General features: G+C 38.5%; 1 pseudogene; it reads left to right on the forward strand.

Annotated features, from left to right (window-relative positions):
• Positions 1-1,949: 1,949 nt before the first annotated feature.
• Positions 1,950-17,461, forward strand: part of LOC114618658 — a 26,771-nt pseudogene continuing 11,259 nt past the window's right edge.

Consider the following 17,461-nt stretch of genomic DNA (forward strand, 5'->3'; position numbering starts at 1 on the left):
GCCATTCTTGTTATTGGCTCCCTCTCTATCTCCCTATTATTTCCATTACTTTCTTATTTTCCCTACCAGTCCCTTTCCAAGAGTAATGACTTTTGGTTTGGTTTTGTGACACATGTAGTTTAACTAGGGCCATCTGTGTGATGACTGAAATGGTATTAACATTCCAGGCAATGGGAGGCTTCTCTGATTAGGGCTGAGAGAAACATTTGCCTATGGGTAAAATATCATGTTTAGGTGGTACTTTGCTTCTATTTAGCTAAACAATAGTATTCAGCTCCTCGCTAGGAGCAATGTGCTCCATCATTATGGGATTTGACAAGGTTTATAATACCAAATATGGATTCCCTTCACTGAATCAGGATTCAAATCCAATCATAGAGTAGTTGGTTATCCTCGTAACTGTCGTGCTACTGTTGTGAAAGTGTGTCTTACTTGACAAGTTGGTCTCACAGTTCACAGAGGTGATGTCTTTTCTCCCTCAGTTGCCTGCATAGCTCCTTGCCAGGCTATATGATACCTAGCTGGTAGGGAGTAAGACTCTAGCTTAGGCACAGCTTGCTGTCTTTGTAGATTATGCATCCAAAGTGTGTGATGTCTGTGCTGTCTTGAGCAGTTGGGTCTTATCATCTAGTTTCAATGGGCAGCCAAGAATCACAACAAAAGACTTTGTTTTGGAAGTATCTGTGGTCTGCCTATTCAATAACAGACAGAGAAGTATCCTGCACCTGGCACTGAGTTCCAGAAACAGCCCTTTCCAGGCTTGCAGGGCTTCACATACAAAAATATTTAAGAAAACAAACAAATGACATTTTAAAGTATGGTTATAAAATAGTCAGTTTTCATGTGACTTTTTGGTGTCCCTATGTGTTAACCTCTCTGTACCTCATCATCTTCATTATCTACCCTCCACTTACCTGTTTTAACCTTTCTATCTTTTTCTGTTGTCATATAATACATATTCTACTCTTCCCTCTTCCCAGGAGCCAGTCATTTAGCTCACAGTGGTCTCTTTCTAGTTCTGCCTTCTATAGGAATTACAACTTAGCAATTTGAATCTAGGTTTTACATATAAAGGCCAGTATGCACTTGCTTTCCCATGCCTGGGCTAGCTCACTCAATATAATATTTTAAGTTCCATCTATTTACCTGAAATTTGTATTATTTTATTTTTCTTTAAAGATGAGTAAACCTATTATATATCCATTGATGGATGTCTGGCCTGATTTTATCTTATAGTTACTGTGACTACAACAATGAATGTGGATGAACCAGTAGACCATTGTCCTTTGGGAATGTACCTAGGGATTGAATAGCTGATCACATGAAAATTCTATTTCTGCCTTGATGAGGAATTTCCACTCTGATTTCCGTAGTTGCTCCTAGTAATAGTCAGCATTTTATTTCTTCATGATAGCCATTTGAACTGAGGTGAGATGAAATTTCAAAGTAGTGTCATTCTGCAGTTCTCTGATGGGAAGAATTTTTAAATGCTTATTACTAATTCCCACTACTTCATTTGGGAATTCTCTGCTCAAATCTATAGCCATATTGTTGCAGTTGCATGATATAGCATCTCTGTCACTTTTTGGAGACACAATCTCACAGCAGACTTCTTGACTTCCAATTTTTTGACCCTTCTTCTGAGATAGTCCCTGAGTCTTAGGTGTGGAGTAGTGTTGTAGCTGTAGAAACTGGAGCTGCGCATCCCTCAATTACTTGTTCTCTGCATTTTGATTGAATGTAATTTACTGGAGTGATCTCTGACTGTTATCCAAAGAAGCTTCCTTTGTGAGAATTGATATTTATATATTCACCTGTAGATATCCGGGTAAATGTTTATGATGCAGTTAGGAATTATACTGTTTTTCTAAAATGGCCATAATAGGTTCTTCTGTACAATCCATGACCTTAGTAGACATGTGTAGTTGGGTAGGTTTCCAGTAGTAGGCATGATTTCTCTACTGTTGAGGGCCTTAAGTCCAATTAGACAGCTGCTGGATATTGTGAAGGTATGAATGTAGCTATTGCATCTTTAAGGTTATTTTCCTATTCTAGTCATCATTGTGGTCCATAGGTATCACAGCTGCACAGGGCTATCCATTGCTTCACTCCCCTTACAGCTTGCATAGCACTTTCCATCACTATGAAAGATAACCCCCAGTGAGGAGTCTTTTATGTCAGATCCAGTGTGAATCATCAGGGCCTTGTGTTCAAATTGAATGATGTCATCAACAATAGGGACTTACTTTCAACTGTAAACATTAGGAGGGAACCACCAAGGGCATCAGCAATAACTTGTATTGTTTGGGTAGGTATCTCATGCTTAGTACTAGAAATTTTGTTACAAAATCTATGTCTCTTGGGGAAACATATTTGCATTATCACCCCAAGTGGCATAACACCATTTCATTTAAATTGTGTGTACATGCACACACACACACACACACACACACACACACACACATATATATGTATATTATAAATAAAGATCCTATGATTTCTTCTGACTTTTCAAACATAGTGTTTTTATTCTCCTCCTCCCTTCTCTCTGTGTATTGATTCTCTTTCTGCTCCCATATTAACACCACTATTTTCCCACTTCCACTTCAGAGCACCTCTAATCAGCTATTCCCTCTCTATTGTGCCCTCATAGTCCCATTTTCATTTTCCGATTTCATCAACTCTGGGTTATACACTCACATCTGAACATTTGGAGCTAGGAACCTCAGATAAAACATTCTATGTTTTGTTTGTTTTTGTGAGTCTGGGTTATGTCAATCAATATTTTTTCCAGTTTCACCCATTTACTGCAAAATTTTACAATTTCCTTTATTTTGTAGTTACATAATTCCACTGTCTATATGTGTTAGATTTCATTATCCATTCATCAGTTGTTTCCATTTCCTGACCATTGTCAATAGAAGAGTAATGGACATGGCTGTGCAAGTATCTGTAGTGCTTTCGGTACATGCCAAGGATTGGTTGCACTGGATCATGTGGGAGATTCATTTTTAACATTTAGAGAATTTACCACACACATTTCCAGAGTTATTGCACCAGTTTGCAATCCCACCCACAGTGAATGAGGGTTCCCTTTCCCCTGGATCTCCTCCAGCATTTGTAGTCACTTGTTTTATTTATCTTAGCCAGTCTGACTAGGGAAAGATGAAATCTCAATGTTCTTTTGATTTGTGTTTCCCTTATGGCTAAGGACGATGAACATTTTTTTGAGATATTTCCTAGTCATTTTTTATTTCTACTTTTCAGAATTTTCTCTTCAGAGCCACAGAACATTCTTAAATGTGTCATTTGTTTTCTCAACTCTGCTTTTTGAGTTCTCTGTTTATTTTAGACATTAATCCTTTGTCTGTTGTACAATTCTATTCCACTCTGTGGACTTCATTTCTACTAGTTTGTTTCTTAGCTGTACATAAGCTTTTTAGTGTTTATTTGATGTTTTCTTATAGCTGTTTCAGTATATCAAGTTTCACATTTAGGTCTTTGACCCATCAGGCAAAATTAACTAATTTCTGTGAAGGATGATTGATATGGGTCTAATTTCATCCTTTTACATGCAAACATATAGTTTTGTCATATAATACTCACCAAAGATGCTATCTTTTCTCCAATGTATGATTTTGGCATCTTTATCAAGTGTCAAATGGCTGTAGTGACATGTTTTCATGCTTGTGTCTTCTGTTTTGTTCCACTTGTCTTTATGGGTTTTTTTTTTTTGTGCCACTACCCTACTGGTTTTACTACTAGAGCTTTGTAATATATTTTGAAATCAGGAATGCTAATCTCTCCAGAGCTGCTCCTTTCCAGGATTACTTTGACATTGTTTTCCTTAGCCTACTTTGCATAACTTGTGTTCTAGCTTAATTTTTCCCTCTAACCTGGAAGTGCTTATGTTTTGGATATAACTAATTTTTTAATTTCAATATGCATTCTGTATTTTGTGATTCCATATGCATTTTAAGATCTTTTTCTACTTTTGTGACATATGTTATGGGACTCTTGATTGGGATCTCATTGAATCTATACATTGATTTTGGTACAATGATTATTTTTACATTATTGACATTCTACCAGTCCATGCAAATGTGTGCTCTTTCCATTTTCTAGTGTTGTCTCTATCTTTTCAGAGAAATTTCTTTTTCTGGAAATTTTATTTTCTTTAAAGCTACTGTGAATGTGAAAGTGTCAATGATTTCTTTCTCAGCAGGTATGTTGCTGGTATATAGAAAAGCTATTGATTTTTCTGTAGACATATTTTTTTTATCATACCACATTCTTAAATTGTCATTACTTCTTGAAGCTTTCTGATGGAAATTTTGGGATTTCCTATGTGTAATATCATATTATTTGCAAATAGTGATAGTTTGACTTCTTTCATTATTTGTAACTCTGTAATTTCCCTTTCTTGTGTTATTGCTCTAGCAAGTGCTTTGAGCACTATTGAAAAGGAGTGAGGAGAGTAGAAACCCCTGTTTGCTTTGAATTCCTTTTCTTATCCTTTCATTATAATGTACTATCTATCCTTCAAAGTGATGTGTGTGTCTTGTATACAATCAAAAGTTGTATTCAACCAAGAAGTTAGATATCAACAAATCAAACAATCCAATTAAAAGTGGGGTTCAGATCTAAATAGAGAAGTCTCAGAGGAAATTCAAATGGCTGAAAAACATTTAAAGAAATGTTTAAAATCCTTAGCCATCATGGAAATGTAAATCAAACCTACATTAAGATTTCATCTTATACCAACCGGAACGGCTAAGATTAATAAAATAAGTGACAGCTCCTGTTAGTGAGGGTGTGGGGCAAGAGAACACCCCTCCTTTGCTGGAGGGAATACACACTTTTAAAAATCAATATGACAGTTCCTCAGAAAATTGGGATCTCCTTTAAGATACTTTAAGTATCTCCTTTAAGATACTGCTATAGCAACTCTTGAGCATACATTTAAAAGATGTCCCATCCTACTACAAGGACACTTTTCCAACAAATATCATAGTGGCTTTACTTATGATAGTCAAAATCTGAAAACAACAGAGATGTCCCTAAATAGAAGAATGGATAAAGAAAATGTAGTTCATTTACACAGTGAACTACTACTCAGCTGTTATAAAAATGACATCATGAAAATTTTAGTCAAATGGGTGGAAGTAGAAAAAATTATCCTGAGTAAAGTAAGTCAGATCTAGAAACATGTCATATACTCATTTATAAGAGGATATTAGTTGTTAAGTAAATAATAAAGTATAATTCATAGACCCAGAGAGGTTAGGCAAAGAAGAGGGCTCTGGGGAAGATATTGGACTTCCCTGGGAAGAGGGAATAGAGCAGATTGTTTTTATACTAGGGCAGGTGGTGACTGGAGTAGGAAGGATTAGGTAGGAAGTAAGGGGTGGAAGGAGAGAGTATAGGGAGAGACAGCTAAAGCTGAGGGGAGAGACAACATTTGTGGAAAAATATAGAAAACTAGTGCAGTGGAAATTTTCTGAAATCTATGAATGTGATCCTTATTAGGACTCCTAGTAATGGGGGATATGGAGTCTCAACTGGAGATGTCTCATAGCAAGGCAAGGCTTCTAGTACCAGGACTGTGTTGCATTCAATTGAGTTGTTGGCCAAGGGGACCCATGGAAATCCCCAAACTACTCAGGGTGATGAGAAGACTAAGGGTTGCTCTCTGCAAACTGACAGTGGGGCCCCATTGCTAAGGATGATATCTACATAATTAATTGAACATGGAGAAGTCTAGCTTGTACCTTCATGGACTCCCTGCCCCAACCTCCTATGTTCTAGTTTCTTTGCTGTGGGAAGGTCCTTTGAAGGCTACCCAAAGAGAAACTTAAATACCAACCTAGCTAAAAAACCTATGAGCTACAATCTGTTCTTCCTGCAAAATATGCTAGGGCAATGTTGGCACAGAGCTTGTGGGAGTAGCCAACCAATGTCTGATTTGACTTAAGACTCATTCTATGAGAAGGAACACATGCCTGACATTGACTGGGTAACCAAGAACCAGAGACTAGATTTGCTAGAGACCTAGAGTAAAACCAAACAGTACTGGTAAAAAACCAAAACTAAAATCCAAACCAAAACAAACACAATGAAATTCTTCCTGATGCCTAATAATATCTTGCTACACTCACAGTTAAATGTCTTGTCCAGTTGTCATCAGAAAGACTTCCTCCAGCAGCAGATGAAGGTTGGTGCAGATACCCACAGCCTTACATGTGGAGAGAGAGTCTAAATTGGAGATTTCCATCAGGTCCCTCTTGTTGGTGACCAGAGAACCCTGCTGAAGAGGCAGAGGGAAGATGGTAGAAGTCAGAGGGGATAGAGGACAGTCATCAGGAGAGCATAGCCCACAGAATCAACTAGGTGTGCTCATATGGGTTCACAGAGATTGATGTAGCAAGCATGGGTCCCACATGAGCCTGTACCAGGTCCTCTGTGTATATGTTAAGGTTGTGTGCTTGGTGTTTTGGGGAGAAGGTCTCCTAACAGCATGAGCAGGTATGTGTTTTCTTCCTATTGGGTTGCCTCACCTCAATATGAGGACTTTTGGCTTGTCTTGTTGTGTCTTGTTGTGTGCTATTTGGCTGTCCATTCTTGGAGGCATTCTCTTCTCTGAAGAGGAAATGAAAGGGGAGTGGATTTGGGGGAGAAGAGAAGTGGAGGGAGCTGAGAGGAGTGGAGGCAGGAGAAACTGTGTTCAGGATGTATTATATGAGAAAAGAATCTGTTTTGAACATAATTATTTTTTAAAAGATTCTTTTGTTTTAAAATCAGCAAATTATGAAAATTCATTTATATCAGAATTTCTATTGTGTTGAGAGTGGTGAGTTGATATTCAAGTGACTATGGAAAAAAACACATTAAGTTGAGTTAACATTAACTGTGAAAATCTTGCAACAAGCTAATTAGCACATCTATGTCTTGGTTCCCTAGCTGGTAAAAATTAGATAATAGTTATATATATATATATATATATATATATATATATATATATATATATATATGCACATACATACACACATGGAAGAGATGAGAGGTTTTAGTCTTATGCAAATCACTAAAAGTCACATTGCTTAGAGATGAGAGTTTTTCCAGACTTAGTCACAGGATGCTCAGTGCTTTGCCACCTTTGCAAACACAGGTGTAAAGTAGTTAGGCATGGTGGCTCTGTGACTTCCTCATTCTTCAGTTGATACAAAGAAAGCCTGATTACCTGGAGTTGGGGCCTGACAATAGGCAGCAGCTGTGGGTTCAGGCAACAATTGCTTAGAGGAAACATTTTCTCCTACCCAGGATATATTTAAATCAGGAAAGCTGCTTTAGGGAAGAAAGGCTAGAAAAGATTGCTGCTGCAGGTGGTCTTGCTTAAGAAGCTCAGGCATGTCAAACTCCCCTCAAAGATCAGCTACATTATTGGGGTAGTTATTTTTTAGACTACAAAAGAATGTCTTAAAATTGAAGGTGCTTTCCAGGTGCTTTTATGCTTTGTTAACATATCATAGGCTATTGATTGAGAGGATTCAACAGTACAGAGTTTGCAGCTATTGATCATTGAAGATCCATTAGGAAAACACATCGGTCTCTGGAGTGAGTGAAAAAGAAGTGCTCACTTTGTTTATACTCCTGCTGGTTTGCTCCCTGTATAGAGATTCTACAAGGGGTCAGGCATTGTAATATACACTGGGGATATAAAGATACTCCCTGTCATCAACAGTTTCCCTTTTGGAGTTGGGAGGAAGTGCTGAGCTCAATACATAATGAAGAATATGGGCACCAAAGTGAGGTTATTTGGGGTTTGTACCCTTCAATTCTACTGACCAGTCTCTTGTAGCTTCTACTCAGTAGATAATAAGAGGCCATTTTTCCCTTTTTAAAACAATGGGAGTGTAAGTATTTCTCATATTCCACAGAAGTATAAGATGTACCTACTGATTCTAATCCTAACAGCCTATATGTAGGAGGAGCTACGGTGGGAGGAGAGTTAGGAGAGGAAGAGGAAGAGGAGGAGCTAGAGAGGGCAGAGATGTAGGAGGATGGAGAACCACACAGGTATGGAGAGCAGTCGTGGGGAACAACTTATAATTAGGTTAGCTAATTGGGATACAAGTCTCTTTGTATGGGCATCTTGTTATTAATCATTACCAAACATATAAAGCTTTGATTAATCTATAATAATTAGAGTCTCATTCTCTTACTGGGCCCACATGGATGGCGTAATGGTCTGGGCAATGTCCAGCCTTGTAGAGACAGCGTGGAAGATTGGCAGAGCCATCTCTCACGCTGGTGTCTCGTGAGTGGCAGGGCTGGTGTTTCTGGTGGACCAGTTCTAGCTGCTGCACGCACATGGCCTCTGGCCAAGAAACATGGCAGTGGAGCTAGGCAGAGCTGCTGCAGCTTAGATAGTTGGCTGAGCCAGTGGCCGTTTTTTTAAATAATTACCACAACACCTGTAGTCATTGTTGTATCTTTGAATCCAAAATCCATGGTCTCTCTTTGATTTATGAGATGAGATTTTGGGTGCTAGTAATATTCTCTCAACTCCCCTCTTTCAGTTTCCTGTCTGTTTGTCTGTCAGTCTCTCCTCCTTTCTTCTCTTCCTCCCTTCAAGCTCTTCTATCCCCTTTCAGTTACCATGCCTCTACTCTGGTGATTTGTGCCCACTGAGGCTTTAAGCAACATTTCAGAAGAGTTAAGTGCCTAGCTTCACTGGATACTTGAGGCAAATTTAGTATTAGAGAAGTAGTCATTGTTTTCCTCCAGAAAGGTATAAGAATCAAGAGATAAGCAACAGTTGGTCCTGATCTATTCAGAAGTTTGTGAATTACTTAACAGTTAAGATAAGGTCTAGGGAAGAAATAATGGCAGAAAAGGTTATAATACCATAAGTTGAGGGAAAACGTTTGAGAAATATACTACTTTGGTAGCCTAGAGCAATATTTGTTAGTATTAAAATGGATGACATTCTTTGTCTTTAATACAAATGTTAGAAAGAACATTTCTGAGCTTGTTTTTTGAGAATTGATCAATTGATTGACATAGGATGTATATGCCAGGTTGTTAAAAAACCCACTGTGTAAGCCAGGCTAGCCCTGTACTTGCAATCTGCTTGTATCAGCCTCTGGAGTACAAATACAGACGTGGACAGAGATACTCACCCTTCTACTTTGTTCTGATAGGAACTTCTAATAAAAATCTTTGATAAAGCCTGAAGTAAAAAGTAATCTTTGATAGTCTTTCTTTTTCAGTAGCATCCTGTCTTGACTCCTCCATGTGTGTATGGATGTTCAATACCTGAGAACACATATGATATGCTTATCTATGTGTTTACCTCTAAAGTCTGGAAGATGATATCAGGTGTCTTCCATACTTTCTTCCTTATCTTTTGAGACAGAGTCTCACAATGGACATGGAGATGAACAATTCAACTAGATTGGGTGGCTAGAAAGTTCCATGGATCCTCCTGTCTCTCCCTCCCAGGTGCTGAGGTTACTGGCATATGAAAATATGTCTGCCTTACAGAAACTTTGCAATTTTAAGAAGTCCCATTTGTCAATTCTTGATCTTAGAGCATATGCCATTGGAGTTCTGTTCAGGAACTTTTCCCCTGTGCCCAAGTATTCGAGGCTCTTCCCCACCTTCTCTTCTTTTAGTTTCAGTGTATCTGGTTTTATGTGGAGGTCCTTTATCCACTTAGACTTGAGCTTTGTACAAGGGGATAAGAATGGATCAATTTTCATTCTTCTACATGTTGTCCTCCAGTTGAACCAGCACCATTTGTTAAAAATGCTGTCCTTTTTCCACTGGACAGTTTTAGCTCCTTTGTCAAAGATCAAGTGACCATAGGAGTGTGGGTTCATTTCTGGGTCTTCAATTCTATTCCATTGATCTTCCTGCCTGTCTCTGTACTAATACCAGACCAAGTGGGGGTGATTTGGTCCTTCTTAGAAGGAGCAACAAAATACTCAAGGGAGCAAATATGGAGACAAAGTGAGGGACAGAAACAGAAGGAGGGGCCGTCTGAAGACCACTCCACCTGAGTATCTATCCCATGTGCAGTCACCAAAGGTAGATGCTGATGTGGAAGTCAGGAAGTGCATGCTGATAAGAGCCTGATATGGATGTCTCCTCAGAGGTCTTCAAGAGTCTGACATATTCAGAGGCAGATGCTCACAACTAGCCATTGAACTGATCATGGTGTTCTCAATGGAGGAGTTAGAGTGAAGACTGAAGGAGAGCTGAAAGGATTTGTGGCACCATGAGGAGAGCAACAATACCAACCAACCACAGCTCCCAGGGTCTAAACCACCAGCCTGGGAGCACTTAGGGAGGGATCCAGGGCTTTAGCTGAATATGTAAGAGTGGAGGGCCCTGCTGGGCATAGGTGGAAGAAGAGAACCTTGACCTCATGAAGGCTGGACACCCCAGGGGGTGGGAATTTTGAGGGTGGGGAGGTGGGAGTGGGGGGGGTAGATAGAGGTTACATCCACAGAGAAGAAGGAGGAGGGGTGAGGGGATTGGGGGTTCCTGGGTAGGTGGGGGATGGGGTAAGGGGACAACATATGAAATGTAAATAAAACATCCAATAAAATAAATTGAAAAAAAGAAAAAAAAAAGAAAATATGTCTGATTTTCATGTTGGTGCTGGAGATCCAAGCTTGGCCTTCATGGTTATATAGCAGACACTTTACAGACTAAGCTATCTCCTCAGACTTCCTAACTCTTTTTAATCCTGTAAGTAACCTGTCTGTTCCCCATTCCCCAGTCATACATACATCAAGTGCTGCTTCTGGAAGGTGTGGGGGAAAGTTTAATCAGGAGGGTAAGACACTAAGGACTGCTCTAAGAGCCATTATATAAGGCAGGTACTTGACTGAGGTGGAGTTAATTTCCCCATGAAATGTGTGGTATATGATAGTTAGGATTTGATGTGGGATCAAGACTTGCAAAGGATGGAAACATTTTGTTTTCTTTCTGATACACCTTGAATGTGAGAGACACACAGTCTCTTTCTGATTAGCATCCTGTAGGAAAATCATGACTTTGAAATTAAGTAGAGATGAAATCTCCAGATTTCTCATTATGTAGCAACATGATTTAAACAAATTCTTCATCTATATCTCAGTATTTGTAAATGTAGGTGGAAATACGTAGCTCATAGGGGTGCTGTAAGAATAACAATAAGGATCGTGGCCTAGAGTTATCATACAAACATTTACTATTACAATTTTGTCATTTTTTGCTTAGAAACTTCCATAGTTCCCAATTGTATTAAAGAGTCAAGTTCCAAACTCTCTTGTTTTGACATTCAGGACTCACAATATTGGAATTTTATTGGAAACGCTCTCTGAATGTTTAAATTTTTCTTTTTCCATTTATTCTTCAAACCATAAAGTTGATTCAATTTTTTTTAATAGGAGTTAGTCCCTTCTAGAGAGCAATATGCTGTGTATAAAATTAAGTAAAGGCAGTTATTTTCTGTAGGAGAAATATGAAAATCTAAAATCCTCTTTATGTGGAGGCAGACAGAAACAGATCATGTGTGCTTTCAGGAAAATGCTGTTAATCGAAAACCAAGTAACAGTTTCTTATCACATTAAGAATCTGATACTCAAAGAAAAAAAATAGTTGACCACACAGATCAACTATGTTGAAACTTTGAATTAGGACTGTGTGATCCCGACTCTTTATCTGGCAGATTTTAGACCAATATGTAAAGCTGTTCTGCATTGCTTCCTGTTAGCTAGGGTGGTATGAGCATGGGGCTGAATAACAAAACTCATTGTCAGCCATTGCGGATCAGGAGTAATTATTTTCTCTGAGCCACTTGCAATCCCATGTGATATCCTAAGTGAAGGGGTCACTTAAACAGATAAGTATAGATGAGAGTCATGAGCTACAACAGGGAGAAGAACACCAGATGGTATGCAGGAATGACAGACAGCATGAGGACACTGGGCATCTGGAGAGCAGAGAGCCAGAAGGGGGACGAAAGCATGCCCCAAGCAAGATTCTATTTCTCAACCTTGTATGTGTATTTCACTTGCCTTTCAGGGGAACATGGGGTGGGCAGATGAGTGAGATAAAGGGTTGACTTGGAATCTTCTGAAGAGAAGTCTTATAATCCTGACCTTCATTCATTCATTCACTGAGAAAAATTCTGAATTAAAGATTGCTTACTGCAGTTAAAAAAAAACAAACTGTGTGCATGCTTTTATAAATGGCATATATTATAATACTGAATATTACTTGGCCATGGACTTACCACTGAAGGTTGTATGAGTTTCAGTCTATCAAAATGACTTTAATCTACTTTGATTATCATTAATGTTGAATTTCAGAACTTCTATCAGGTAGCTGACTAAATCTCAGCCTGACATCTAACATGATTTTTAGTGCAATAACATCTTAGAATCCAATATCTTGTTGTTGTTGGTGGTGGTTTGGTTTAGTTTGGTTTAATTGAAACAGGGCTTCTTTGTCTAGCTCTGGCACTCCTGAAACTAGCTCTGTAGGCCAGACTGACCTCAGACTAAGAGATCTGCCTGCCTCTGCCTCATGAGTGCTGGAATTAAAAGCATGTATCACCACCCAGTTTTCAAAACCAATCTTTTTTTAATAATATTTTTTATTGGTTATTATATTTACATTTCAGATGTTATCCTCTTTCCCCATTTCCCCCCACCCAGGAACCCCCAATCCCATTTCCCCTCCTCCTGTTTCTATGAGGATGTGCCCCCACCCACCCACCCATTATCACCTCCCCACCCTCGAATTTCCCCACACTGGGGCATCCAGCCTTCACAGGACCAAGGACTTCCTCTCCCACCTATGCCTGATAAGGCCATCCTCCCCTACATATACAGCTGGAACCATAGGCCCCTCTCTATGTGCTCCCAGGCTGGTGGTTTAGGCCCTGGGAGCTCTGATTGGTTGGTATTGTTGCTCTCCCCATGGGGCCCGCAAACCCTTTCAGTTCCTTCAGGCTTCTCCCTAAAACCTCCATTGGGAACCCCATTATCAGTTCAATGGTTAGTTGTGAGCATCTACCTCTGAATATGTCAGGCTCTGGCAGACCTCTAAGGAAACAGCTATATCAGGCTCCTGTCAGCACCCATTTCCTGGCATCCACATCAGTGTCTACCTTTGGTGACTGCACATGGGATGGATACCCAGGTGGAATGGTCTTCAGATGGCCCCTCCTTCAGTTTCTGTCCCACATTTTGTCTCCATATTTGCTCCCATGAGTATTTTGTTACTCCTTCTAAGAAGGACTGAAGCACCCACACTTGGTCTTCCTTCTTCATGAGCTTCATGTGGTCTGTGAGTTGGATCTTGGCTATTTCAAGCTTTTGGCCTAATATCCACTTATCATTGAGTGCATACCATGTGTGTTCTTTTGTGTTTGGGTTACCTCACTCAGGGTGATATTTTCTAGTTCCATCCATTTGCCTAAGAATTTCATGAATTAGTTGTTTTTGATAGTGGAGTAATACTCCATTGTGTAAATGTACCACTTTTCCTGTATCCATTCCTCTGTTGAAGGATATCTGGGTTCTTTCCAGATACTGGTTATTACAAATAAGGCTGCTATGAACATGGTGGAGCATATATCCTTGTTATATGTTGGAGTATCTTCTGGGTATATGCCCAGGAGTGGTATAGCTGAGTCCTCAGGTAATGCTATGTCCAATTTCCTGAGAAACTGCCAGACTGATTTCAGAGTGGTTGTACCAGCTTGCAATACCACCAGGAATGGAGGAGTGTTCCTCTTTGTCCATATCCTCACCAGCATCTGTTATCTCCTGAGTTTTTGATCTTAGTGATTCTGACTGGTGTGAGGTAGAATCTCAGTGTTGTTTTGATTTGCATTTCCCTGATGACTAAGGATGTTGAACATTTCTTTAGGTGCTTCTCGGCCATTCGAAATATTCCACAAAATAGAAACAGAAGGATCACTACCCAATTCTTTCTATGAAGCCACAATTATGCTCATACTTAAACCACACAAAGACACAACAAAGAATGAGAACTTCAGATCAATCTCCCTTATGAATATTGATGCAAAAATATTCAATAAAATTCTCAAAAACCAAATCAAAGAACACACAAAACAATCATCCATCATGATCAAGTAGGCTTTATCCCAGGAATGCAGAGATGGTTCAATATTTGGAAATCCATCAATGTAATCCACTATATAAACAAACTCAAAGAAAAAAAATCACATGATCATCTCGCTAGATGCTGAGAAAGCATTTGACAAAATTCAACATCCCTTCATAGTAAAAGTCTTGGAAAGAATTCAAGGCCCATACCTAAACATAGTAAAAGCAATGTACAGCAAGCCAGTAGCCAACATTAATCTAAATGGAGAGAAACTTGAAACAATCCCACTAAAATCAGGGACTAGACAAGGATGCCTACTCTCCCCCTACCTATTCAATATAGTACTGGAAGTCTTAGCCAGAGCAACTAGACATCAAAAGGAAGTCAAAGGGATACAAATAGGAAAGGAAGAAGTCAAAATATCAGGATTGCAGATGATATAATAGTATACTTAATTGACCCCCAAACTTCCACCAGAGAACTCCTAAACCTGATAAACAACTTCAGCAAAGCGGCTGGATATAAAATCAACTCAAACAAATCAGTAGCCTTCCTGTTCCGGAAGGATAAACAGGCTGAGAAAGAAATTAGGGAAATGACACCCTTCACAATAGTCTCAAAACCAATCTTAAATCCACTTAAAAGTAACTGGATTTAGAAGACCCTTGCAAGATCAAGCCAGACTAAATTCTAGTATGGAGCAGAGAAGTAGGCATAAAGCCCCTTCTCTGTCTGAGAAACTATTGACTACTGGTAGTGGCTGGGATAAGAAGAATCAGTCTCCTTCATGATTGTAGTCCTTGCTATGTTGGCTGATCACACTCCAATGAAGTCCACACATCCAAGAATATATGGATAGAAAATATGGGTAGCACGAATTGGACTGCATTTTGTTGTTGTTGTTTATTTGTTTGGGAAAAGTTAGGTGAATAGGAAACAGAGTGGATTTGGGTAGAGTTAGGGAGGAGTGTAAAAATAACCATAAACATGGTATAAAATTCTCAAAGAACTAAAATAAAAACAAAACAAAATAAAATAAGAACAACAACCAGATTCAAGATGAGTATTTCCATGAACTCAAATTCTTACGGCAGGTGACAAAAGGAGTATCTTCTAACATCCATGCACCTAAGGGACCAAAACCGGTAAGGTAGCCTCTTCATATTGGGAAGAACATATAATGATTATTAGTGGATTAACTTTTTGATTGATTCCTCCTGAATCTAGTTTTTCCTCCATGAAAGCAGAATAATTTCTTGACCTCATATGATTGTGGTTTTAATTGAACGAGGAAATATGTAAACCTACATGGTAACCTATAGCATATAGGTTTCCACAGGTGGAACCACAACTAAGAGGAGATAAAATACTATGTATGCAACTGTAAATATTAATATTGCAAGTCTGTAGAGGGCAGTGGTTTAGAGTTCTGGAATCAATGTACTTGATATCTCATCCTGCCTCTGCAATTTACTAGCTGTGAATTCTTGGGCAAGTCTCCAAGGATTCATTTGCTTATTTATACAGTGGAGAAATAACAAAACTTACTTCTATAGAACAGCTACACGTGGTAACTTCTGATAATACCTGGAACATAGGAAAAGTGTAAAGATCCTTTCTATTTACAGTGTATAGGAACAGTCAAGTTTTACACATGCAAATATATTTGATAATTAAACAACTTTGTGAGATTGACACATCCTCTCATCACCGTTTTACAAAGATATTGATTATTCACTTAAAAAATCCACAGCAAGTGGATGATAGGCATTTGATTAGAACTGCAATTCATGTCATATGGCTGCAAGTGAATTTTGAGACTAGCTAGAGACCAGATTAGTAAGGCAGAACTTTTTGTCTTGCTCACTGAGAGGTAGTAGTAGATATCCTCTTCTGTTTATATTTAGGCTGTGACCTAGTATGTGGAATATTATTTCTATGGACGGAGTATTTGTATCTCTCCTTTATAAATTTATATGTCAAATTCCTATCTCCCTACTGTATAATGTCATAAGGAGTGAGGACTATGTATGACAGTTATAAGGAGTGAGAACTATGTATGGCAGTTATGTCATGATGATGCAACATGCATGAGTGGGATTAGTAAGGTAGAAGAGTGCATGATGGCCAGCATGATTAACTAATTAATTAAGATTTACATCCTTATAAAGGTGATATCAGTAATAGGCCCTTACAAGAGAGTAGTACACCTACTGGCATATTGATCTTGAACTCCCCAGCCTCCATAAGTATGAGAAATTATTTTCTATTGCTCATAAGAATCTTAGTCTGTGGTATTTAGTTATTGTAACCTAAAAGGAACAAGACAACTATTGAGTTATCTAATGGGTCGTGGGATTTTGTTTAGTCTGTGTTCATATTAGAATTGAATTTCTTAACTTGTGGTCCACAGTTTTGCTTAATAATGGGATCATGTTTTGAAAAATGCATCATTAGGCAATTTCCTCATCATCGCACAAGCATTTCAAGATATACATACAAATCTCACTGTAGGGATTATTGAACACCTGGGCTGTGTGGTTTTTCCATTTGTCTGAGAGTCTGCCAGTGAACAAACTACCATTATATTGTACATGATTATGCTAGTAAATATATTTCACCATGAACTATTTTATAACTTCTTTATAATATAAAGTAAGAATATAAGTTGAGTATTGTGCTATATAAGCCTTTCTCTTATATGCCTGTTTCTTTTATGAGGCTGTCCTTACAATGAAAAAATCTTTGTTAATCACAGCAGATATCTCTGTCATTTGGGGACCCACTTTGTATTAATGAATATGGATTGGACTCTTCCTAATTGTTCTCTGAATACCTCCTAATTTTCAAGAGGGTAATTGATTTCAATCAACTTCTTTAGTGCACTCTCTACACTCTTGAAGCTTGTAATTTCCAAGTTCAATATTTGTGTGCTCACACCCTCAGGAGTGCTTTAGTTGGATCTCATTAGAGTCTTGGAATTCTATCTAGTCACTAGCTTGAAATATATTTGCATAAAACTTATTTATTTTCTAGTATAGATGAACTATTTAAAAATATATCTTATATGATAATACCTAAATTTTCTGAAGAGAAAAAAATACAAGTTCTTTACCATTTTAAATATAAACAAATGACTTATTAAAGAATGTAACACCTTGCACTGAGAGATGGCTCTTAGGATATTTAAAGGCTAATGACCCGAGTTCAATCCCTGGAACCCAAATGGTAGAAGGAGAAAACTGACTCTTCATGTTGTTCTCTAACCTCAGTGTATGTACACATTCAGTCGAGTGCACACACAGAGAGGGGGGGAGAGGGAGGGAGG

Source organism: Grammomys surdaster, unplaced genomic scaffold (assembly GCF_004785775.1).
Source record: "Grammomys surdaster isolate TR1022 unplaced genomic scaffold, NIH_TR_1.0 60, whole genome shotgun sequence".
Lineage (NCBI taxonomy): Eukaryota > Metazoa > Chordata > Mammalia > Rodentia > Muridae > Grammomys > Grammomys surdaster.